The 26,242-nt window shown below is 42.4% G+C and overlaps 1 long non-coding RNA gene and 7 other non-coding genes across 8 annotated transcripts; 1 reads left to right on the top strand and 7 right to left on the bottom strand.

Annotated features, from left to right (window-relative positions):
• Positions 1–194: 194 nt before the first annotated feature.
• On the bottom strand, positions 195–7,571 carry LOC129534203 (uncharacterized). The gene is made up of 3 exons (XR_008680675.1): positions 7,388–7,571; positions 3,430–3,590; positions 195–612 (listed from the first exon to the last, which is right to left on the bottom strand). It is a non-coding gene; the product is annotated as an uncharacterized lncRNA (long non-coding RNA).
• Positions 1,270–1,359, bottom strand: TRNAY-GUA (transfer RNA tyrosine (anticodon GUA)). The gene is given in 2 exon segments: positions 1,270–1,305; positions 1,323–1,359. It is a non-coding gene; the product is annotated as a tRNA-Tyr (tRNA).
• TRNAA-AGC (transfer RNA alanine (anticodon AGC)) lies at positions 4,991–5,063 on the top strand. Its single transcript has one exon. It is a non-coding gene; the product is annotated as a tRNA-Ala (tRNA).
• Positions 7,572–7,986: 415 nt separating the features above from the next.
• On the bottom strand, positions 7,987–8,077 carry TRNAY-GUA (transfer RNA tyrosine (anticodon GUA)). Its single transcript is given in 2 exon segments — positions 7,987–8,022; positions 8,041–8,077. It is a non-coding gene; the product is annotated as a tRNA-Tyr (tRNA).
• Positions 8,078–21,959: 13,882 nt separating this feature from the next.
• On the bottom strand, positions 21,960–22,032 carry TRNAK-CUU (transfer RNA lysine (anticodon CUU)). The gene has a single exon. It is a non-coding gene; the product is annotated as a tRNA-Lys (tRNA).
• A 1,172-nt stretch (positions 22,033–23,204) lies between these two features.
• TRNAP-AGG (transfer RNA proline (anticodon AGG)) lies at positions 23,205–23,276 on the bottom strand. Its single transcript has one exon. It is a non-coding gene; the product is annotated as a tRNA-Pro (tRNA).
• A 1,072-nt stretch (positions 23,277–24,348) lies between these two features.
• Positions 24,349–24,422, bottom strand: TRNAI-AAU (transfer RNA isoleucine (anticodon AAU)). Its single transcript has one exon. It is a non-coding gene; the product is annotated as a tRNA-Ile (tRNA).
• Positions 24,423–24,969: 547 nt separating this feature from the next.
• On the bottom strand, positions 24,970–25,041 carry TRNAA-CGC (transfer RNA alanine (anticodon CGC)). Its single transcript has one exon. It is a non-coding gene; the product is annotated as a tRNA-Ala (tRNA).
• Between the last annotated feature and the right edge of the window lie 1,201 nt (positions 25,042–26,242).

Below are 26,242 nucleotides of genomic sequence, written 5' to 3'. Positions count from 1 at the left end.
CTCATACACCGGAAGTATTCTGTGTAATGTTCTAGGTAATTGGCTTCATGGGTTTATAAATATGTAAAAGGCATTGGGTTTTATATTGAAAACATTAGGATATTTATGCATAGCTCAAACCAAAAACCTTACTGGAATCCCCCGTCCTCCTCCCCTAGATATACACAATCTCCCAGATTACGCCGTCTGTCCTGCTGTTTTGTCTGATTAACTCCTCCTTTCTGTCTTAAAAGTGTCTGGATTTGCTTGATAAATGCTATGGCTTTTGTATTTGCTTGATAAAATGTATTTGCTTGATAAATACAGATAACCGGGTTGATGAGGATCCCAGGGTTGTGAACAAAGCATTCTGGTATCATTGCAGTTCTCCTTTCTGAAAGTCGAATGATAAATTGTGTGTATTCACAACTGTAGTGATGAAACGTGGAAGTGTCATCTGTGCGTGTATGTGTATATTTGAGTGTATATTACATAATCATGGTGGAGCAGTTAAAATGAAGCAAAAATTCTTGAAAACTTTACGTGGAAATATAAATATTCGTTTTTCAAAGCAAATTGTCCAACATAAAGAGAGGTTCTGTGTAGATTGTTGTCTGCTCAGCTTCCTTATACCTAAGGCAGAAATGGGGAATATGTTAAAACTATCTCGCAAGAAAAGGCTTTAAAAGGAAAAATCCCAAATTTTTCTTCAAATGGCAACTGCCAGTGCTTCTTGTCAGAAATATTAATAGCATACAGTTGATATTGAACTCTGTAATTAAGTCCCTTGCATGGGTAACTAAGAAAATAGTATATGCTAACTTTCAATGTTTCTAACCTAATAGAGAGCTAGCAGCTAGAGAGGAGGGATCCCAGGATGTGGACAGTCTCTCCTGACATTATTGTGTGTCCTATCTGTGCCTTAGACACCAGGCGGAAAAGCTACAGAGATGCCAATAAGAAGTGAAATTTCAAGACGGGGCTGCTACAAAATTGTTGTCTCTGTTAGGATTACTGGGGTGACACCTAGAGAAACAGGAAGGCCCCAGAATGAAAACAAGTTCACTTCCCCACCTTCAGCCTTGGAGTCTCTAACCACCCTTTTGGCAAGGCTTACCCATAGGGTCAAGTGGTGGAACTGCGATGTGATTAACAGAGTCCTACTTCCTGTATCACAAAGGGGATTAAAGAAGGGATTAAACAGCAGTCTAATACATCTTCCTGTCTAGATCCTGATTTTCGTAAAGTTCGTTATTTCTGGAATTATTAGCCCGTAGTTCAAAACTTCCGTCCTTCGAGCCGGATTCGAACCAGCGACCTAAGGATACCTTAGTTTAATGAACCTACAGTCCTCCGCTCTACCAACTGAGCTACCGAAGGACCCTTACTCCTCTACCTTCTAGAATTCCTAAAATAATATGTGTCCTGAAAGTTTCTGGGTTTTCAAGTCTTGTTGCACTAAGGAGACTCAGTTTTAATTATATTGATACTCATTTTTAAAACTACAATCGGCTTTAAAGCAGTTTTTTCAGACACTGGACGTCTTCTGTATAATGAATCCATTTGTGCTGCGTATCAAAATACCTGAGACAGGGTAATTTATAAAGAGTAGAGGCCAGGTGCTGTGGCCTAGCACTTTAGGAGGCCAAGGTGGGTGGATAACTTGAGGTCAGAAGTTCAAAACCAGCCTGGCCAACATGGTGAAAACCCATCTCTACTAAAAATACAAAAATTAGCTGGGCATGGTGGCTCATGTCTATAGTCCCAGCTACTGGGCAGGCTAAGGCAGGAGACACCGGGCGGCAGAGGCTGCAGCGAGCCGAGATTGCACCACTGCACTCCAGCCTGGGTGACAGAGCAAGACTCCATCTCAAAAAAAAAAGTAGAAATTTATTGCTCACAGTTCTGGAGACTGGGAAGTCCAAGATCAAGGTACCAGCAGATTCAGTTTCATAGATTCAGTGTCTGGTGAGACCTGCTTTCTCCTTCCAAGATAGCACTTATGTTTGTGTCCTCACATGGCAGAAGAAATGGAGGGCAAAAGGAAGAAACATTGTGTTCTCATATGGCAGAAGAAAGAGAAGGCCCCCCCCCCACAAAAAAATGGCCGAGCTCTGATGGCCAAATGACTTCCTAAAGTCCCCACCTCTTAATACTATCATATTGGGTCTTAGATTTCAGTATAATGAATTTTGGAAGGACACAGACATTCAAACTATAGCAGGCTGCTATGACAAAAATACCATAGACTGGATGGTTTAAAACAACAAAAATTTATTTTCTCACAGTTCTGGAGGCTGGGAAGTCCAAGATTAAGTTGCCAACTGATTTGGTTCTTGGTAAGGGCTCACTTCCTGGCTTGCAGATGGACACCTTATTGCTGTGTCTTCACATGGTTTGAGTACTCTGTCTCCTCTCATAAGGAAACTAATCTTAGGGATCAAGGTGCATCCCTATGACCTTATTTAACCTTAACTACTTTCTTACTCCAACTAAGTCACCTTAAGGATTAGGGATTCAACACAGAATTTTAAGGAAACACAATTCAGTCCATAGCAGTGGGTTTGGAGTTGAGAGTCAATAGTTTAACAACTGCTAACAACTGTTAAAACTTCCATGTGAAACTTAAGATTTTTTTTTTTTTTTTTTTTGAGAAAGGGTCTCAGTCTGTCACTCTGTCACCCAGGCTGGAGTGCAGAGGCATGATCACAGTTCCACAGCTTCACCCTCCTGAGGTGATCCTCCCACCTCAGATTCTCTAGTAGCTGGGACTACTACAGGCACATGCTACCAAGCCCGGCTAATTTTTGTACTTTTTGTAGAGATGGGGTTTCTTGACCTTAATTTACTTCTGTGGAAGCTAAGAAGTTGTAAAATTTGATACCTAATCCAATGTTGCTAGAAAACAGAACTCCCAATTCAAAAGCCCTAGGCAAACCAATTGCTCCCAGTTTACAGTCATGCCAATACACAACCCATGGATCTGAACTATGGGATTGGGCTAATTTTCTTTCACCTCATTTCCACACCTGTGCGCCTAATAGAGTCATAGAAAATAAACAGAAAAGAGTAAGGGGAGGCCAAACTGACTGGGTAAATTCTGTCCAGGGTTGAAGAAGGAGAAAGCACCTAGGTGGTGTGAGCCTCAAAGCAAGGCTGATTTTGAGCCAAGTTCTGAGATGAGTGGTGGGTTTCTACACATGCTTAGAACATCTGAGTTGGTTTTTTGTTTGTTTATTGAGAGAGTCTCGCTGTGTCGCCCAGGCTGGAGAGCAGTGGTGCAATCTCTGCTCACTGCAACCCCTGCCTCCCAGGTTCAAGCGATTCTCCTGTCTCAGCCTCCCAAGTAGCCAAGATTACAGTTACCCCCCACCGCCCACGGCTGATTTTTGTATTTTTAGTAGAGACAGGGTTTTGCCATGTTGGTCAAGCTGGTCTTGAACTCCTGACCTCAAGTGATCCAGCCGCCTCAGCCTCCCAAAGTGTTGGCATTACAGGAGTGAGCCACTGCGCCTGGCTAATATCTGAGTTTTTAACTCTCTTGTCTAAAACGGTGGGGGCAGGAAATTGGACGGTCTTCTTCCAACAGAGTTATCCACTTTTTGTCAGCCCTGATTGCAATGAAAAAGCAAAAGAGAAAAGCAAGTATTAAAGTTTGTCTTAAGGTCTTTAAAAGACCTACTATGCCCTGCGCAGCAAAGTCACTTTCTTAAATAAGATATTTTGTCTTCTCCACTTTCAATTTTTAGTATCTTGCCCCAATTTCATTGAGACTAGAAAATAAAAAGAGGAAGTTTCTAATGATGGAATTTCTGGAAAAGAAGCAGTTGAAGGTGCAGATGTTGGGTGACGGCTTTCGTATGGCTTTTCTGAGAGTGATGGGCCTCTAGTAATGCCCAACGGATCCTCCTTTTCCCAACTAGCTTCTGCTGAACAGTACCTAGCACCTAGCACCTGGCACAGTACCTGGTACTCAATAGACCCAGAAGAAAAAGTGGCAACTAAAGCATTTGTCTTTGTGCAAAGACTCTGCCTCTAAGTCTGCAGCCATAAGTATATTCGCTTCTCTTGCTAATATTTACCTTAGAAAAATAATTTGAACACCCCTGGATCGAAATCAGGACTACAGAAACCAGAATAAAGAAATCAAATGGGACGCACGCCCCCTTGTGGCCACAGGTCCTCCGGCAGCGACAAAGCCAGACAAAAAGCGGATTTATTTTTATTTTTTTCCTTTTTGAGAGGGAGTCTTACTCGGTCGCCCAGGCTGGAGTGCAGTGGCGCGAACTCAGCTCATTGCGACCTCTGCCTCCTGGGTTCAAGCGATTCTCCTGCTTCAGCCTCCCGAGCAGCTGAGATTACAGGCGTGCGCCACCACTCCCGGCTAATTTTTTGTATTTTTAGTGGAGACAGGGATTTCACCATATTGGCAGGCTGGTTTCGAACTCCTAATCTCAAGTGATCCACCCGCCTCGGCCTCCCAAAATGCTGGGATTACAGGCGTGAACCACCGCACCCGACTTTAAGGGATATTCGTAGATCTACAAAGACGCTGGATAATCTGTTTCTGGAACCAGATGAATAGATGGAAATTTTAGGGATGCGGAGAGTGGTAGAAACTATTGGTTAGGCCAAGGCCGAACCTCATTGCTTGAAAAACTTGATTGTCCCTTCTGGCCGCATCCTCAATTTGCTTCCAGTTCCCGGTTTCCGCAGATGTGATTCCAGTATTAAACTCTTCCCGGATCCCCAAGACAGCTGTTTCTATGGACTTCGCCTCCCTGGTTCTCCTGCACTCGGTGGGCTTCTCCAGACGGGATCCGACACGGTAAAACAGGTTATAGATGGCGCTGAGGGGCGGAAGTCATGCTGAGGCTCTTTAGTCACCATTGTACACAGTTCTTCATTTTTTTCCTATTGGCTAGTGACGAAAGTCAATTGAAATAGCGCGAGTCCTGAATTACTTTCAGATATCAAAGAGGGTAAAGGATATAAAGACTTTTTCCCGCAAGGGGAATTAGCTCAAATGGTAGAGCGCTCGCTTAGCATGCGAGAGGTAGCGGGATCGACGCCCGCATTCTCCAGTTTTATGTGGTTTCCTCTCCCACCTTACCCTTTGGCCTTTACTCCTATATTTCCATGAATATCTTGCTGACACATAAGCAGCTAACAACACACTCCCGTATCGAAATGGGGGTGGTCTTTCCTTCAAGCTCAAGATTCTCTCACCACCCATGAAAACCCATCTACTCGGTGGTTCCCTAGTCCTCAGATTGTTCTATCGTAGACAGAGCTGGATTCTTCGAATTTCTCTCACTATTTTCAGTTCTGAGTGTTGGCCTCTGCCAGGTGCATTGGCAAATCTATTATACACTTCGATCATTTATGTATTACATTTTTATCACAGCAGACTGAGGACGTATTACAAATTTTTTTCTTTTCCTTTTTTTTTTTTTTTTTTTTTTTTGAGACAGACTTACTCCGTCGCCCAGTCTGGAGTGCAGTGGCACGATCTCGGCTCACTGCAACCTCCGGCTCCCGGGTTCAAGCGATTCTTGTGCCTCAGCCTCTGGAGTAGCCGGGATTACAGCTGTGCGCCAGCACACCGGCACGTTTTTAGTAGAGATGGGCTTTCGCCGTGTTGGCCAGGCTGGTCTCGAACTCCTAACCTCTAGTGATCCACCCGACTCGGCCTCCCAAAGTGCTGGGATTACAGGCGTGGGCCACCGCGCCTGGCCCTGTATCACAAATTTTAAAAGATTTTTAAAATTACATTTTTATTCTTAGAATCTATTTCCTACATGTCCGACCTATTGAGGACCACCTTAAGTTGTTACAATTGTAACAAATGCACTCCCATTATCTCAATAAGATGGTGGATGGGCCAGGCGTGGTGGTTCCCGTCTGTAATCCGAGCACTTTGGGAGGCCGAGGGAGGCTGATCACGAGGTCAGGAGTTCGAGACCAGCCTGGCCAACATGGTGAAACCCCATCTTTACTAAAAACACAAAAATTGGCCCGACGTGGTTGCGCATGCCTGTAATTCCAGCTACGCCGGAGGCTGAGGCAGGGGAATGGCTTGAAACCGGAAGGCGGAGGTTGCAGTGAGCCGAGATCGGGCCACTGCACTCCAGCCTGGGCAACAAGAGCGAAACTCTGTCTCGAAAAAAATTAATAAAACATATAAAAATAAAATGATGGAGAGCCAAAGGGTATGTAGGTATGTTTGAGGGTTTTGTTTTGTTTTGACGTTCACTCTTCCTCTTCTGAAGTCATCTTGCTATATCTTGCCGGAGGGTGGGGTGGGGGGTCTGCTGCTGTTACTGGTGCTGGCACATGGGAGGAAAATTGTGACAGAGAATCTATCTGGACTGAAATCTATTGTGCCTTGGCAAGAAGCTTAGTCCAGGACTATTTAACAAATGTTGCATTCAAGCCCCAAACATTACCTTTGAAAATACCTATTTGTTTTGTTTTGTTTTGTTTTGTTTTGTTTTCTGGCTGGGTGCGGTGGCTTGCGCCTGAAATTCCAGCACTTTGGGAGGCCGAGGTTGGTGGATCAACTGAAGTCAGGAGTTCCAGACCAGCCTGGCCAACATGGTGAAACCCCGTTTCTACCACAAACACAAAAATTAGCCCGGCGTGGTGGCGGACGCCTGTAATCCTAGCTACTCGGGAGACTGAGGCGGGAGAATCTCTCGAATCCGGAAGGTGGAGGTTGCAGTGAGCTGAGATGGAGCCACTGCACTCCAGGCTGGGCGACAGAGCGAGACTCCGTCTCAAGAAACCACAAACAAAAGGCCATTTTTCTTTTGCCCCCAACCAGCTTTCAAAAAGCAAGTTCATGGGGAGCTATCAGTTTAGATCCATCTCCAGCCCTTACTAGGAGTGGCTTCCAATGCCTTTTGGGCAGGGCTCTCCAACCACCACCCTAATTCAATAAGCCTGGGCTTCTGTGTTTTTTGTTAGTTTTCCAGGTGGTTCTGATATCCAAGTTTGAGAATTATTTTCATAAAGAATAAAAGTTTGGAAACATGGGAAGGAACATACAAGAAATTACCAGGCACAAAATCCTCAGAAAACGCTTCCTTACTTTGATCTAGACAAAGATATTTGTCATTAAGAACTCTTCCATAGGTATCTGGGATCACATTTTTGAGACACAAAAGGGTACAATGGGATTAATATATTGTAATTAGATTGACACAAAATTAGCAAATATGTACCACTGTTATGCCAGATCTCTACTTTGTGAGCTAATTCCCTATGTGGGTAGGAAATCCTGTCCATTTTTTCCCTTATGTACTATTTTCTCCTAAAATGATTCTCTTCTACCAGTGTTTTTCAAAACTTGCAGTACAGGAAAGTCACCTGGTGAGCTTTTGAAACTACAATACCTGAATCTTACCTCCAAAGAAACCCAAGCTAGATGCTTTGTAAAATCTCCCCAGGTGATTCTAATATCGACCACATATTCTCAGCTAGGGTCGAAAGACACCACCACGACAATTAAAAGGAGAAGGGGGAATAGAACCCCCGAATTTCATCCCGGCTTCAGATGTGTAGGGTTCAGACGCTAGTGGTTCAGCTTGTAACTGACTCTCAACGATTCAGAACTCTGAACACCAGGGGACGCGCGTGCCCCACCAATTACCAGTTGCTCCGAGTAATTCCCACCAGCCGCCCCTTTCCCCCGGCTGTGGATCCGGGGTTGAGGGGTGGAGACGCCTCTGTGGATCTCTAGCCCAGTGGACCAGTGTCTGATTCACTTCCTCAGTGCCCAGGGCTTCTAAGAGGGTTGGATTATACGAATTATAGGGATGAAGTCTTGATGGCGCGTGTTAAAAATTGTTACGGAGAATAATAAAAAATTAAAGAGATTCACTGCACATCCAGAATAGTTTTAAATAGATTCTCATCGAGGACATGTATAAGTGAAATACGCATTTCTGAGAATGAATTTTAAAACTTACGCAAAAAAAAAAAAAAAAAAAAAAATTTGTGGACTCCTTCGAGCCGGATTCGAACCAGCGACCTAAGGATGTCTAGGGAAACAGCCAACTACAGTCCTCCGCTCTACCAACTGAGCTATCGAAGGATTCACACGATTTCTACTTCCCGCTGGGGATGCCATCTCTGCGGAAGGTTGGGCAATCGTGGATGCTTGTCGTCCTGTTTACCTGCGTCGTTGATGTTCTTTTGACATCCACTACCCCTTCGGAACTGACTGATATTCAGAGGCCCTTTTCTCTGAAACAGGGAGAAAACGGGAGCACCACCCTCACTAGTTTACAAAAAGAAACATAAAATGTTAAGGAGGCACAAGGAACTGATAAGAATTTAGCAATGACCATCTTTTGTTGTGATGAATGCATTATATAACCAATTTTAACCTCTACCTAAAAATAGAATTTGAAACACTTTAACAATGCAATTTTAATGAGATTTTATTGAGATAACTGACAAGAGGAAGAGAAGGAAGAGCAGGCTAAATAATGCAACTTCGAAAGCATAATTTTTTTTTTCTTTTTTTTTTTTTGAGACAGAGTCTCGCTCTGTCGCCCGGGCTGGAGTGCAGTGGCGCGATATCGGCTCACTGCAACCTCCGCTTCCCAGGTTCAAGCGATTCTCCCGTTCTCCCGCCTCAGCCTTCGAGCAGCTGGGATTACAAACGCAAGCCACCACGCCCGCCTAATTTTTGTATTTTTAGTAGAGATGTGATTTTTGCCATGTTGGCCAGGCTGGTCTCGAACTCTTGGCCTCAAGTGATCCGCCCGCTTTGGCCTTCTAAAGCCCTAGGATCATAGGCATGAGCCCACAGCAGCTGGCCATCATATTAATTCTTAAGTCAGCAAAAACCTATCCATGAGTGTGCTAAAATGATACATTTTTGAATGATCAACTTTAACACAAGGTAATATCATTTCAAATATTAGTTTTGCAAAGTGTAAGATTCTTGTCTAGCTTTCTATGACTCTGAAGCTCAGAATAGCTATTATCCTCCCTTGTTAATGAAAAAATCCACTTGTGGTGGAATCTGGCATCCGAAATCTGTTTCATTACGGCCCGGCGCGGTGACTTACCTCTGTAATCCCAGGACTTCAGCAGGCCGAGACGGGGAGAACACTTGAGGTCAGGAGTTCGAGACCAACCTGGCCAAAATGGTGACACCCCTGTCTCTGTTAAAACTACAAAAATCAGCCGGGCGTGGTGGTGGTGGTGGGCGCCTGTAATCCCAGCTACTCGGGAGGCCGAGGCAGGAGAATCACTGCAACCTAGGAGGCAGAGGTTGCAGTGAGCAGATATGTTGCCACTGCACTCCAGCCACTCCACAGAGCAAGTCTCCGTCGCAAAAAAAAAAAAAGAAAAGAGAAAAAAAATCTGTTTCATTCTTTTTCATGTTCCATTAAAGATAATTAGCTTGTCATATAATGAAACATGCACAGGGCAAATGATCCTTCTTGTGCAAGTAGGCCATTGAGCCCAATGTTCACTCCTTTATGGCACACAGATTTTTCTTTTCTTTTCTGAACAAGAATTGAAAGTACATTTAACTTGGCCATTAATCTCCTCAAGTCCATGAAACATTTATTTGAGTGGGGCGTGTCTCGATGAATTAAATGTAATGTTTTATCTCCTCTCCAACCTCAATTGCCTGAATAAGTTATCCTATTTCACAGATGTACTTACTATTAATACATTTGTTCAAAATACACTTTTCAAACGGTTAAATGCATGATTCGTATACGAATATGAAATAAACACTTGTCAAAGGTTTAATTCACTAATGAGGGAATCATCAAGATGGTAAAACTGGTAAAACTGGATCGAAGAATTTATTGATAGTCACTGAAAGAAGCAATGCTGTAAATTAACATTGCTAAGTGAGGTAGAGAACTGGAAAGTGCCTTACAGGACAATAAAACTGTTACTGTTTCTACAGGACGGAAAATAACTAAATATCAGACGAAGTTCATTTGCATCACCACATCACGACGTTCCCTTACAAAGCTGAAAAACTACCCTAATCAATAAACAGTAAACTAGGCCGGGCTTGGTGGCTCAGGCCTGTAATCTCAGCAGTTTGGGAGCCTGAGGCAGCTAAGTCTCTTGAGACAAGGAGTTCGAGATCAGCCATGGCCAACATGATGAAACCCTGTTTCTACAAAAAATACAAAAATTAGCGGGTCGTAGTGGTCGGGGGCCTGTTAGTCCCAGCTACTGGGACTGGCTGAGGAGGGAGGATCCCATGAGCCCAGGAGTCTGAGGCCACAGTGAGCTATGATTGTGTCACTGCACTGCAGCCTGAGTGACAGAGCCAGACCCTGTCTCAAAAATAAATAGTAAGCCAAAACAATGGTACATACTAGTGGAGCAGTAATTTCTCTAATGGAGCAATTTTGCCTTCACAAGGGTCATCTGACAATGTAAGAAGACATTTTTAATTGTTGTGACTGAGGAATATAGTAGGTAAATTGTTGTGACTGAGGAATGTAGTAGGTAAAGAGCAGGAATGCTAGTAAACATCCTGTAATGCATAGAACAGCCCCCACAAAAAAGAATTATAATATCTAGTCCAAAATGTCAATAGCGCTCTATTGAAACTCTGCTCTAGAGAATGAAAATAAGATAATCCTGGGCCTGCAGTTTTCTAATTGGCTCCCTTTGTCCAGATTGGTCCCCTCGGTTCTGTTCTCCACACAAAACGCCAGCAAGTTCTCACTGAGAGGTGTCTGAGGTCCATAAGATTGGCACCATTAAAAGAAGTTCCCGCCGGGCGCGTTGGCTCACGCCTGTAATCCCAGCACTTTGGAAGGCCGAGGCGGGCGGATCACGAGGTCAGGAGATCGAGACCATCCCGGCTAACATGGTGAAACCCCGTCTGTACTAAAAATACAGCCGGGCATGGTGGTGGGCGCCTGTAGTCCTAGCTACTTGGGAGGCTGAGACAGGAAAATGGCGCGAACCTGGGAGGCGGGGCTTGCAGTGAGCCGAGATTGCGCCGCTGCACTCCAGCCTGGGCGACAGAGCGAGACTCCGTCTCAAAAAATAAAAATAAGTAAATAAATAAATAAAATTTTAAAATGCAGCCCATGTGGCAAACTAACATGCAGTTAATTCGCAGATTTGATTTCCATTCATTCATTCGGTAAAGGTTTACTGTGTACCTGCTGCGAGCTGATGGAAGAGGCCCTGGGTTCTTTGCGAGCGCGTGGTCCCTTGAGTCCCTTGAGGGTGAGGAAATCGCACCACCGACCTCCACGTGTAGGGGAGGACGTGGTGCAGCAGCGCCAGATAACGCAGGAAGAACCCCAAGTGGAGGCTGCTTGAGTGAAGAACCAATTTCTGTGGCATGTGTTTCAACAGTAACTGTACTGTAATACTTCCTAAAAAGAGTAAATATGTATTGAACTAATTGTATACATAGACCCTTTTGAACACAATTTAAAAGTAAATAATGAATTTTGGTAGTAGAAGTTACAGCAACATGGACAGGCTATTTACTCGTATGTATGATGTAATGGAAAGAACACAGAGAGGTATTGGAGCCACTTAGTCCACCTTTGAATCTATGTCTCACTAGTAGTATGACTTCCCTAACTTCCTCATGCCTTATACAAAATGGAGATGATGATAATGAAGGTAATACAGATCCTAAGGGGATAGTTGTGAATATCAAATGAAATAGAATTTGTAACGCACAGTTCTCAGAGTGTGCTGTCCACTGCCTTACTCCCACAGGCTCAAACAGCGGAACCCACAGAGGGTACTTTGAAAGCCTTTTAGCTGGGCCTTATCTTTGGTGAAATTAGAGTATAAAAAATTCAAGAATAACACCATAGGAAGCATACGAGTAATAATGTAATCACTAAAACAAGTCCCAAACAGTACCACAAAAAAAGCTAAGTACACAAGAATTTAGACTATGTAAGAGATCAGATTTGGTTGAGATTAATTAAGGAAAGCCTCCTAGATGGAGTTATAGTCCTTACAGAGGATTTTTTTTTCGAGACAGGGTCACACTCTGTTGTTGATGCTGGGGTGCAGTGGTCCAGGCTGGGGTGCAGCGGTGGGATCAAAGTTCACTAAAGTCTTGAACTCCTAGGCTCAAGGGATCCTCTCCCCTCAGCCACCTGAGCAGCTGGGATTAAGGCACATATCATCATGCCCAGCTAATGGGCTGGTTTATTTTGTTTTTGTATTTTTGTAGAGACTCAGTATGTTGAGTCATAGGTCTCACTATGTTGCCCATGCTTAGTTAGGAATTTTGAAGAAGCGATTGATCAGAATCACTTTTTTTTTTTTTCCCTGAAACGGAGTCTTGCTCAGTCACCCAAACTGGAGTGGTGCAGTGGCCCGATCTTGGCTCACTGCAACCTCCGCCTCCCAGGTTCAAGCAATTCTTCTGCCTCAGCCTCCCTAGTAGCTAGGATTACAAGCGCCCGCCACTGCACCCAGCTAATTTTTGTATTTTTAGTAGAGACAGTGTTTCACCATGTTGGCCAGGCTGGTCTCAAACTCCTGACCTCGTGATCAACCCGCCTCAGCCTCCCAAAGTGCTGGGATTACAGGCGTGAGCCACTGTGTCCGGCCAGAATCACTTAAAAAAAAAAAAAAAAAAAAAAAAAAAAATAGAGATGGGGTCTCACTATGTAGCCCAGGCTGGTCTTGAACTCCTGGGCTCAAGCAATCTTCCCATCTTGGCCTCCCAAAGTGCTGGGATTACCGGCGTGAGTCACCGCACCCTGCCCAGAATCACTTCTGACAAAAGTTAGTAGTGACATTTTGAATAGATTCCTGACAAAAGTTAAGTAGAGACATTTTGAATCCATCCCAGGATTATGTATATGTGAGCAAGATCTAAAAGTTACTTGATTTTTTTATTTGTGTTTTTTACATTGGTCTTGGTAGTCAAATGAGTGAACATTACAGCTGTTGTAATTTTGAGAATAAAAGTACTAAAAGGAAACAATATGTACACAGCGGTGACCTGTATATTCACAGACATGTATTGATCACTATTCTAAGTCCCATGCTAAGTGCTGGGAACACACAGAAACGAGACAGCCTCTGTCCTCAAAAGCTGTCAAAACTTAAAAGCTCAAAGAATAGGTCATGAGTCAGTTACGGAAATAAAGGTTTCTGGCTTTGAAGGTATGATTCAGAATGCTTGGAATTTAGGTTTGTAGAACCTTTCTGGTTGGTGATTTACACCATACTATAATAAAAGTGTATTTTGCTTATGTAAACGTATGTCTTTTGGAAAAAGTCCTGGGACTCTCTGAACTCTAGACCCAAGTAATTATGAAAATTAGGAAATATGTGCTGGGACACAGACAGATACTAAAAATGATTACACAAGGCAAAGCTAAATTAATCATACTTGCAAACAACTTCCCTGCTTTAAGATAAATTTCTCCCCTGGTATGCTATATAGCTTAATTGCAAATACCTAACATGAAGAATGCCATAAGATGGTTAAAACATGCCTTATACATACCTGCAGACATCAGTATTTCTAGAAGTTTTTCAGAGTAAAATTTTATCATTTTTTTCCCTTGAGTTTTTTTTTTAATTGATTCATAAATTCTCCTTCCCCCATGACTTTTGGTTAAAGGTATTTTATGCTAGAAGTGTAAGATTTTTAAAAAGGAAAAACCAAAAGAGCTAGGAAAGTAGGAAAAGTGAATGGTAAAGTCCGTAACATTTTGATAGACTTTAGATAACTGTCAGGAAAACATTTAACATTTCAAAGTACCTGATATGTTTGGCAAATACCTGATACTTTTAGGCATTACTTACGTAGCCTTCACTAACTGAGGTCAGGACTTTCTGTCTTGTGTTCAGTTAGCCTTCGAGCACATAGTATAGGGCCTTGATTGACTGTGGCAGGGTTTTAATAAATGATAACAGTTATTGATGCTTAATAAAGAAATTTTTGGCTGGGTGCAGTGGCTAACACCTGTAATCCCAGCACTTTGGGAGGCCGAGGCAGGCGGATCACCTAAAGTCAGGAGTTCAAGACCAACCAGGCCAACATGGTGAAACTTTGTCTCTGCTAAAAAATACAAAAATTAGCCGGGCATGGTGTTGCATGCCCATAATTCCAGGTGCTCGGGAGTCTGAGGCAGGAGAATCGCTTGAACCCAGGAGGCGAAGGTTGCAGTTGAGCCGATCACATCACTGCCCTCCAGCCTGGGCAACAGAGTGAGACTCCATCTCAAAAAACAACAAAAAAAATTTAACCCTGGGGAATATGGCAAAACCCCGTCTCTACAAAAAATACAAAAGTTAGCTGGGCGTGGTGGCACGTGCCTACAGTCCAGCTACTCAGGAGGCTGAGATGGGAGGATCACTAGAGCCTGGTGTTAATGGTGGAGGGTGTCCAGGTTCTTGGCGTCTTGAACAAAGAGCTGGACAAAACGCACAAATAGAGCAAGGAAAGAATGAAGGGTTTTATTGAAAATGAAAGTATACTCCACAGTGTGGGAGTGGGGCTGAGCATAGGAGCTCAAAGGCCCCGTTACAGAGTTTTTGTGAGTTTAAATATCATCTACTTGGGGTACGCCCTATGTAAATGAAGAGGATGAAGTAAAGTTACAAAGTAATTTACTCCGTGTATGCCCTATGGAGAGGATATTTCCTGTTATAGCTGAAGTGTGAGTTGGCCTTACGTTCCTTGACTCCAGACCCTATTTTCCTGCCTCACCGGGAAGTCGAGGCTGCAGTGAGCCGAGATCGCGCCACTGTACTCCAGCCTGGGCAACAGAGGGAGACCCTGTGTCATAAATAAATAAATAGGAAGAAAGCTGAGTGAGATAGCCTGTTTTTTGATTATCCCCAATTCTCCCAGCTACATTACCTTTCATACTTTCCTCCAAAATAATGTAGTGACGTTTTCTTGGAAAGCTTATTACAACATGGCTGTTCCAGACCTATCCCCACTCCTGGTCTTGCCTCACAGAGTAACCCTAATGAGATAGGGCAGGATATTCTTCCACTCCCTGTCAAGATCTCGTCCTGTACTTGTCTAATAGGTGTCAATGAGAGGTATCCGTTTTCTGACCTCTTTTATATTACTGTTTTTCCTTTCTGAAGTCTCCTTAGAGTCTATTTTTTCTGCATTTAACATTGGTATACTTTCACGTGATAATGCATGCCCCTAGAAGGGTGCCTACTTTTCACAGGGCAGCAGGAGAGAGACTGAGAACCAAGTGAAGGGGGAAGCCCCTTATAAAAACCGTTAGATCTGGTGAGAACTTACTATGAAGAGAATAGCGTGGGGGCAACCGCCCCCATGATTTCATTACCTCCTACTGGGTCCCTCCCATGACACATGGAGATTTTGGGAACTACAATTCAAAGTGAGATTTAGGTGGGGAAACAGCCACACCATATCACACCATATCACCAGTTTTATAAACGGTTAAGAGGGACCTGAGGGTAAGGCTTATCAGATGAAGGGCTAGTATTCTCACTGCCTGATTATTACAGCAATCACAATATTGTAAACACACACAAAAATGGGCATCGTACTCCCAGAATGTTGGTTTTTTCCCTACCTCAAGATGATTTTATAAAAGTCTTCATAATCCAGTTCTTGGTTCATAAACACAGTAATTCAGAAGCCACTTTAGTCTTCCTGGTCTCTAAAATGTATATCACTTTTCTTAGATTAATTATAAATTAATTAATTGATTGTCATGCCCACATCTTAGGTGATTCTGATGTCACTTGAAGCATTTTAGAATTACCAGTGTGAATTTTAAAAGTACAAGATTGTTAATAAACTATTATTTATCTGTAAGTAGTCTTGTGAACTTTTATGGCATTAGATGTGTCTTTAACCAGTTCTTCCAGTCTTTTCTGTTATTTCCTGGTTGTTTGCCTGTCACAATTAATAATTTACATTTGAAAAGAACCATATTTTCTAAAATACATTTTTGCTAAATGTTAGTTCCTTGAGTATCAATAGTTCCTTGAGATGTTAATAGATGTTATTTGGTTAAAAAAAAAAAAGAGCATTGACTCCATTCTCTTTACTAGGCCTACTTTAAGCAATGAGCTGTAAATTTCAGAACATTAGAAGATAGATCAGTCGAGATTTTTCTTCATTTTATTTTCCTTCTATGAATAATTAAATATTAGCTGTGTTTTCAGCTCTCAGCTGGTAAGAACTTTGCCTTTTTTAGATGTTGGTGTCCTCTTTCAGTTAACACATATTCCATTACCCTGCCAAACCTCACCAATATTAAGTAATTATTTATTAGCATATAGTGCATACAAGATGCTGCCACTGTACATGCTTTAATACCTAGTTTCTCAAATTTCGCAACAATCCCAATCCAATTTACTGAGCCATTTTCTTTTCTTTCTTTGTTTTTTCTTTTTCTTTTTTTTTCTTGAGATGGTCTGGCTCTGTTTCCAGATTGGAGTGAAAGAGGAGACCACTCCTCATATTGTCTTATAATTTAATTTCTTGTTTGCTGAAAAGGTAGAAGTTAAAAGAATAGGCAGAAGTGAAATTCATAGTCAGACAGCCCGGCGCCACATCTCGGGCCTGGTAGTTAAAATTCAACCCCTGACCTCACCGCTTTTGGTATCTATAGATTCTAGACATTGCATGAAGAAGCATTGTGAAACTCCCTGTTCTGTTCTGTTTCGTTCTGATTACTGATGCGGGCAGCCCCCAGTCATGTACCCCTCGCTTGCTCAATCGATCATAACCCCCACTTCATGCAGCCCCTTTAGAGTTGTGAGCCCTTAAAAAGGATAGGAATTACTTATTCGGAGAGCTCGGTTTCTAGGACGCGAGTCTGCCGATGCTCCCAGCTGAATAAAGCTCTTTCCTTCCACAATCCAGTGTCTGAGGGATTTTGTCTATGACTCCTCCTGCTACAGGAGTGCTGTGGCATGAACATGGCTCACTGCAAGCTCTGCCTCCTTGGGCTTAAGCCATCCTCCTACTCAGCCTCCCGAGTAGCTGGGAGTACAGGCACCTGCCACCACGCCTGGCTAATTATTGTATTTTTTGTAGAGACTGGGTTTCAACATGTTGGCCAGGCTGGTCTTGGCTTCCCAAAGTGCTATGATTACAGGAAGGAGCCACAGCGCCCAGCCTGAGCCATTTTCAAACCCAGTATGTTCAGCCCCTTAATGTGAATCATTAGCTAGGAACTTGCCTTGCTGTATAATCTCATCCATACACAAATTTTACATGACTTTTGACATCTGAAGAAGCTCTTTGGATTAAAACAGAAATAATAAATGAGGACATGTTCTTAGGCTTGTCCCTAAAATAAACTCTTGACTAAACTTTCTTCCTTTACAACAGAATACAAGACAATGTTTTGAGATTCTCAGAAATGACAAAAGGGACACAATTATCACAGTTTTTAGTTGTGTCATGTTTTTTATGTTGCTCTTGAAGGAGGTTATTTTTACCCTATAGGGTTTTTACCATGAAAAGTTTTAAATTTACAGAAAGGAGTTGAAATAATATTGCAGTGAACAATATATACACTCCACAATCAACAATTGCTAGTATTTGCCATACTCGCTTTAAAACAATCTTTCTTTCTTGTGTATGGACACAGACAGCATGTACATTTCCTTTGCTGAGCTGTTTGAAAATAAGTGACAGATGTGATGACTTTACCATTTAAACACTTCAGCAAGCACTCCTACATGTAAGAGCATTCTACACATCACAAAATTATTATCACTCCTAGGAAAAGTATCAGTAATTTCATTGTGTCTAATAACTGGCTTATGACCCAATTTCTCTAGTTATCCCAAGAATATATTTATGTATTTATTTTTTTGAACTAGAATTCAGTATAGAGTCACTCATTACATGTGACTGTAACGTCTTTAGTCTCTTAATATTTTTATAACGTTGACTTTTTAAAGACCATTTGATTCATAGTTTTGTTGCATTTGATCCTCTATGTTCTATGAATTAGAAGGTATGTCTAGAAACTTGATTCAATTCAACTTAAAATATTTTTGGCAAAAGGATTTCGTAGATGCTGCTGGCATTTCATATTGTAATACATTAGACGGCCCATATATTTCAATTTTCATTTTAGATTGCTTTTAAGTTGATATTTAAAATCATATATCCATACAAGGCTAACTTTTTTTTTTTTTTGAGACGGAGTCTCACTCTGTCACCCAGGCTGGAGTGCAGTGGTGCGATTTCGGCTCCCTGCAACCTCTGCCTCCTGGGTTCAAGCGATTCTTGTGCCTCAGCCTCCCAAGTAGCTAGGATTAGAGGTGCGAGCCACCGAACCCAGCTAATTTTTGTATTTTTGGTACAGATGAGGTTTTGCTATGTTGGTCTTGAACTCCTGACCTCAGGTGATACACCTGCCTTAGCCTCTCAAAGTGCTGGGATTACAGGCATGAGCCATCATGCCCGGCAGGCTAATTTTTTTTTTTTTTTTTTTTTTGACAGAGTTTCGCTCTTGTTGTTCAGGCTAAAGTGCAGTGGCACGATCTCGGCTAACTGCAACTTCTGCCTCCTGGGTTCAAATGATTCTCCTGCCTTAGTTTCCCAAGTAACTGGGGTTACAGGCACCCACCACCTCACCCTGCTAATTTTTGTATTTTTAGTAGAGATGGGGTTTCACTGTGTTGGCCAGACTAGTCTCGAACTCCTGACCTCAGGTGATCCACCCGCCTCGGCCTCCTAAAGTGCTGGGATTACAGGCATGAGCCACCACGCCTGGCCCCACTAACATTTTTTGATGCTATTTCTAGCACTCAAACCCTAGAATTATTTACAGAAGCATAAAGCAATGCACAATGCTTTATCCTTTTTTATTTAATTTTTTTTTTTTTTTTTTTTTGAGACGGAGTGTCGCTCTGTCGCCCAGGCGGAGTGCAGTGGCGCAATCTCGGCTCACTGCAAGCTCCGCCTCCCTGGTTCACGCCATTCTCCTGCCTCAGCCCCCGAGTAGCTGGGACTAACAGGCGCCCGCCACCACGCCTGGCTAATTTTTTTGTATTTTTAGTAGAGACGGGGTTTCACCGTGTTAGCCAGGATGGTCTCGATCTCCTGACCTCGTGATCCGCCCGCCTAGGCATCCCAAAGTGCTGGGATTACAAGCGTGAGCCACTGCGCCCAGCCTATTTAATTTTTTTGAGACAGGGTCTTGCTCTGTCACCCAGGCTGGAGTGTAGTGGCTCCGTCACAGCTCACTGCAGCCTCAACCTCCTGAGCTCAAGTGATCCTCCCACCTCAGCCTCCCAAGTAGCTGGGACTACAGGTGTGCACCACCACACCCAGCTAATTTTTGTATTTATTGAAAAAGAATTTTTTTTTTTTTAAATATAGAGACAGGGTCTCGTTATGTTGCCCAGGCTGGTGTTGAACTCCCAGCCTCAAGCAGTCCTCCTGCCTTGACCTCCTAAAGTGCTAGAATTACAGGCACGAGCCATTGCACCTGGCTGCATCTTCATTTCCTATTGCCAGACAATTAAAATATAGCTGTGGATGTAATTTTTGTTAAATCAGTCACATTCACCCAGTAGGTATATGGCAATTTTCTTTTTTATTTATTTTTTCTTGCAGTGCTCTATACATTCAGAGAAACTTCTCTAGTAACAAAGCATAGAAACGATCACTGAAAGCAGTCTTGATGGAAACTTTCTTGAAGGCAGGGACTATATCATGTTCATATTTTTATTAAATGTCCAGCAATGAAAAGGTGCTTAATAAAAATGTGTTCGTCAATTGTTTTGAAAGACACTGTATCTTTTATAAAGTAGACTTAGAGAACAGTCAACTCTCAGTGTACTCAAGAAAAGTTACTGTGGTCAAATTCATCCATTTTGTGTTAACTCATAATTCTCAGTTTCATGGTGTATATACCAACAATACACCCAAATCCTAGGGAGTCCATCTAGTTAGTTAGTTAGTTAGTTTGTTCATTTATTTATTTAGAGACAGGGTCTTGCTCTGTCACCCAGGCTGGAGTGTAGTGGTGCAATCATGGCTCACTGTAACCTCCGCCACCTGAGGAGCGATCCTCCCTCCTCAGCCTCCCCAGTAGCTGGAACTTGACATGAGCACCACCACATCCAACTAATTTTTGTATTTTTTGTAGAGATGGGGTTTTGCCATGTTGGCCAGGCTGGTCTCGAACCCCTGAGCTCAAGTGATCCACTCAGCTTGGCCTCCCAAAGTGCTGGGATTACAGGCGTGAACCACTGTGACTGGCCCCGTCCAGTTTAATACTCATGATTTCCTGTGCCCAACTGTACGTGCTATTTATCTAAGTAGATAAAATATGGAATCATTTTAAAACTGGATATAACATATCACATGGAGCAAGTGATAAATTACTGATAATATTTAGGTTACTGAGTAAAGAAAAAAGGGCCTGTGGTGCCTTATGCCTGTAATCCCAGCATTTTGGGAGGACGAGGGGGGAGGATTCCTTGAGCCAGGGATTTGAGACCAGGCTGGGCAACATAGGGAGATCTACAAAAAAAAAGAAGAAGAAGAAAGGAAGGGTTGTATGGCAGAGGACAGACAGTGGTAGTTTGTCACTGTGTCTCCAGTGTGCTCAGAGGTGAGCATTCTTTCAATACAATATCCATATTCTGGGGCTCCTTACAGATGATGTGGGCTGCAGACCTGATATATCAAGCCTTCACAGTGATATAACTCTTGTTGTCATTGAACCCCTTTTGCTCTGATTATATAGTAGAGAACATTTCATGTGAATTCAGTCTTTCCAAGTTTGAGGGCAATTTTTAAAAAATACACTGGGCCACTTAACACTTTATTCATTGGTATCGATGTATAAGGTTGGTGTTCTGACCTTAAAGTTATCCTTGACTATTCTTCTCGCTCCCATTCAAATCTACCAGGAAATCTTACTGATTCAGCCTTCCAGATAGACCCACTTCTCCTCTTCCCCTGTTAGCACTCTGATCTTTCTTAATACTTTTTGTTACCAGGAGCCTCTTAATTGGTTTCCTTGTTTCTATCATTGTGCCCTTAAGGTCTATTCTCAACACAGCAGTTAGAATTATCTTCTTAAAAGGTAAGTTAGATTCTGTTACTCTTCTGCTCAGAATCTTCACAGACTTCACATCTCTCAGTTAAATCTAAAGTCCTTACAAGCCCAGAAGGCTCCATATCTTTTTGACTTCCTCCCCACCATTCTTCTCTCATACTGCTGCAGCCACTGGGAATGGCAGGAAAACATGTAACATCAAGTTTCTCAACCCAAAAAGCTAATACCTTACACCTATTATAGAAACGTGATGTTTTCCATAAGGCATTGATTTCCTGTGGAATTCTAGACTGAGTAGGCAGCCAACTTGCTATATGTATCATAAAATTAAAAAATGACCTTATAAAACAATGGTTTCTAAACCACTGGAGATTCAGATCCTGTGAGCCCAGGAATCTAAAATTTTAGAAGTGCCTCAGGTGATTCACATGTACAGCCAGTCTTGGACACCTGAGCTAGAGCATTTTCTTTATATTGTCCTGAGACCTGAAGAGATGAGAACTATGTTAGTGAAGTGAGAGGAAAGTATGTGGCTAATTGGGCTTTTGAAATCAACGAAGAGGTGTGTGGTATGCTTTTTTAACTCATGGTCATGGGTCCTTCCTGCCTCCTAAACCTTTTTGGCTGGGATTTGTGCTTTAGAATCAGCCCAGGAACTTGTTAAATATACAAGAGCTCATGCCTACCAACGACTTACATAACCTATGTTTAAGTATATCTGGTTTTACAAAACCTCTAGGCCAGAGAAGTGTATCCACACCAGGGAGCACTGAGACTAAGTTCAGCTAGAGTTTCAGAGAAGGCTGGAATGTGTCAGTCAAGTCAGTAAGGCTAATATGGTCACGATGATCACACAATTCCATTCTTCCAGAGTGATGAGCTTTAATAATGCCCTTTTTTTGGACCGCAATGAGAAACCTGAAAACGTTTTAGGACTGAAAACTACAGCGCCCAACGTGGGGCTCGAACCCACGACCCTGAGATTAAGAGTCTCATGCTCTACCGACTGAGCTAGCCGGGCTCACACAGATGTTGTTCTTCCCCCAATACGCTAAGAGAATACATAATTTCTTTTGTATGATTAGGATTCTAGATTTCAATGTTTATGTTGGTTTTATAGGTAAGATGAAATGAAACTCAAAGGACGTAAATGTTACCTGAATCATTAGCATGCATTCCAGTCACTTTCTCTACATTTTCCCTCTTTTCCCCATTCTCACCAATTTGTGTTGATAGGCCGCAAAATGTTTCCAGGACCTAAAAGTCAGTGTCATTGGATGCTTACCGGAGTAACCCCTGCACTGGCACTCCCAAAACTGCAGACCCGGTTACCAATGTGGCTCCAAGCATAGTCCCAAGGACCTTAGGTCCTCGAGCCCAATTTCCTGGACCCTCTCTGTGGCCCAGTGAGGCGTTCCTCTCTTGTTCTCATAACCCATCAATTCTTGCCCCTCCTGCCAAGCTATATGGCCCTCAAGAAAATGTCTGCGGTGTTCTCCCACCTTTGCGGGACCCGTATGTTTGCTCATTTGTTGTCCTTCATAATCAAGGCACACGTAGAAAAGGGGGCAGGGTTGCAATTATATTTTAATATAAAGTATCTGACAACCACTACAATATAGGATGCAGTGATTCTTGTATGTTGTGTTTACCGCCAACCGCAAAAGTAGATTCAGCACAACAGATTAAAAAAAAATCTACTTAATGAGTATACCAATGGTACGCTCCAGGAGGAGAGAAAAAATGCTCCTTCTCAGAAGAAAGCAGAACCGTGATCTGTGTGACAGGGTAGTACTTGACGCTGTGGCAACGAGGAAAGTCTAAATAACTCAAAGGTTCCTAACACCTTGACTCTTGATCTTCCCGTTTAAATCCATCCTTTGATGTAATGAATCAATAATAAATAGCATTGAATTAAGATGTGACCATTTTATTTCTAACATATTTCACACGAACACAATCGTGAAGTCGGAACTTCTAGAAGATCCGGAAACGTTTGCCTTTGCCAAAGTCTGTAGAGCGGACTAAAGAGAAGCAAAAAAAAAAAAAGTCCTTAACTAGAGATCGCAACTCACTTGTTGGTTTCTAACGCATATCGATGCCACAATTATCGGCGCTTCTAACTGGCAAGTTTTAACTTATATACTAAGGTTGGGCGAAAGCAGCCAGATTCAGAAGCAAAGGACAAAACTAGGGCTCGTCCGGGATTTGAACCCGGGACCTCTCGCACCCTAAGCGAGAATCATACCCCTAGACCAACGAGCCACTTGAGCATTCATTATTTTATATGCATTAAATATTTACCAAATTTCTTTTTTTTTTAATGTACGTGTAGCTATATGCAACTATAATTGATAATACCTTTAATTAATTTTGTTAAAAAAATTATCAGGTCAATGAGGCTCTCAGAATTTCTCCGAATTTTCCCTCAATCCAATCCTAAGGACTGTTATCTCAAAGGGCTCTTGACACATCCTTTCTGAGAAACAGCTGTGGCGTTTGTTTAAAACGCAGAAATCTGGGTTCCTTCTCAAATCTGAGTCAAAGTCTCTGGAGGCGAGGCCCAGTAAGTTTCGTTTTTGACAAGCGCTAGAGCTCACCCACAGGTGTGGGGCTAACAAAGCCCACGTGGAGCTCGTGAGTTGCGATCAGCATTTTCCACAGAAAATAGTAAAACACGTGAAAATTCACTCGACAGGCTATACAGCTGTGAGGTCGTAAATAAACAGAGGGCATTAGTTGTACAAGGAACAGGGGATATTTAACATCAAGATGTGGACTGAGCAGTTATTCCTGGCGTTGGCCAACCTGGACCAAAGGGTCCAGGTTGCTGATGTGAGAAAGGTAGATTTTGGAAAGGGGCTTAGTCCTTTCTTGGGAAATCAAAGTAACAAGAAAATGTTCCTCTCAGAATGGAATTTCTGTCTTGATGTGGGAGTGTTGATCTTCCCAAGTACGGATCCTTAATTGGGCAATCAGAGATAATGAACACTGCCTTCTCACACTTGCCCCACATTTCATTATCTGAAGATTTATCTGTTTTCAGACTATTTCAAGGACAGTGTTGGGGCACTAAACAAATTGGTGACACTGTTTTGCCCTCTATTGAATTTAAATCTAACTCCTAAAATATCCTCCTGCTTTTCTGCTTCTCATGAGCAAACATTTTGAGCACCATGACTTAAGAAAACAGTAACTCTGGACTTGCTACAAAAGTTTGGACTTCTGGCAAAGTGTTAGTTATAAAGGTTAGCACAGTCTTTCCTGTAGTAACAGTCCTCAGACAATTGATCTTTCCTTGTTTGGCTGTAAGTTACGTGACGGAAGAAAACAAGGTTGGCCCGTACGGGGATCGAACCCGCGACCTTGGTGTTATTAGCACCACGCTCTAACCAACTGAGCTAACCGGCCACCTGCCTATGGGAAGTCTTAAAAACTGCATCAAGAATTTCATCAGTATTTCGGAATGTTTTCATTTTTGTTATTCCGCTACGGGAGACCGGTGCACTAGAGCAGCCAAATTCGCCCTTGCTGAGCTGAGATTCATCCTTCTCCCGATATTTGTCCTATTTTTATCATCCTATGACGCACAGGACTAACAATAGCCCGTCTTCCCTCCCCTTTCCATGTTCTCAAGCCAAGATTATTTCTGCCCTAAAGGCAAACCATATACCACAAATAGGGCTCATTAATGGGTTCCGGGCAACTTTCCAGGTTGCTCCTCTTCTGTCATCTCCCCATTGGGCATGTTTTTCTGTGTTCTCAATTCCATTTGTTTCACATAGACAGTTCAACATAATTCATAGCAATCTTGTTCCCCGTGCTCCATATACAATTCTACATACAGTGGCTAAAAACAAGCCATAAAAAGTTAAAGAAGTGGAGGATACAAAACATAATTATTTGACATTTTGAAATATAGTTTCTAATAGTATTGGGTAGATAGGATAAAAAGATTTGGAGATGCCGGGGATCGAACCCGGGACCTCATACATGCGAAGCATGCGCTCTACCACTGAGCTACATCCCCTACTCTAAGAAACCGTTCTTTGTAGCTCTCCCTAGTTGTTTGTGAACGATTTCTGCTACCACCCCACCGCCCCGCCGTCTCCGTCCTCCCATATCTGTCCCCGTCCCCATCTCTGTCCCCAAAGTTCTAAGATTTGCGGACTGCTGAAACTAAATTCTCTTTTATTTGTCGAACAAAATCCTGAAATGGTTAATGGGGCAGCATCCATCAGTTTTCAAAGTGTGGAAAACCTTCCAGCCATCAGACACACTTGTCAAATACTTAACCTACTGACCAAGGGATAGAACTATTGATAACTACCTGGAAATCTGACAAGAAAAAGGAGAGTGAGGACGCTTCTTTACAAACTTCTTTAATTTATTTTTCCTTTTTTAAGGAAAACCAAGGCAGGTGAAACCAAGAACTGCTAAATTAGTTTTCTCTATCTTTCGTCTCACAACAGCTTCCCTAAGTCCGTCGCCGAAAAGGTGATTCAATTACTCCCCTTTACGTGCACCAGCGTCAGATCAGGTTACTTTTGAAAATGTTTTGTTTGGGCCCAAGTTTAGAGAGAGGATTTGAGATACTTACCTGGGAAGCCTAGGAACTGAAGGCGAGCATTCTGTTAGTCCTTGACTGGACTGGATTATATGAATACATATACATGCGTGTAGAAAGATAGGTAGATGGGTAGGTAGGTAGATAGATAGATAGATAGATAGATGATAGATAGATAGATAGATAGATAGATAGATAGATAGATAGATAGAATTTTGGGGGGATGTTAGTATTGATTTGTAATATGGTTAGACCTCGGTCTTCAAACGGACCCTCGTTATGGCTGAGCTTCTGTGCTGTTATTAGCAAGAATTTCTAAATTACCAGCTCCTTATTAAAATCTCAGCTGAACCTTCTAAAATCACGTTCTAGGTCAGATACATAGATTAATAAACCAGGGTTGATGTAGTTTGGACATTTTGTATGAAGCTTGGTAGCTCAGTCAGTATGGCCGTGGACTTTTAATCTGAGGACCCAGGTTTCAAGTCCCTGTTCAGGTGTCGCTGTATTTCTCCTTTTTTATTTCCATTTCTTCATTTTTAACCCAATACGTACAGTATTCTTTCCTTATCAGCGGGAGATATGTTCCAAGACACACAGTGAATGCCTGAAACCTCGGATAATACCATAGTATACTATGTTTTTTCGATCTGATAACCAGGAT

The sequence above is a fragment of the Gorilla gorilla genome, chromosome 5 (genome assembly GCF_029281585.2).
Source record: "Gorilla gorilla gorilla isolate KB3781 chromosome 5, NHGRI_mGorGor1-v2.1_pri, whole genome shotgun sequence".
In the NCBI taxonomy this organism is placed as follows: domain Eukaryota; kingdom Metazoa; phylum Chordata; class Mammalia; order Primates; family Hominidae; genus Gorilla; species Gorilla gorilla.
This window is presented reverse-complemented; position numbering and strand designations above follow the sequence as displayed.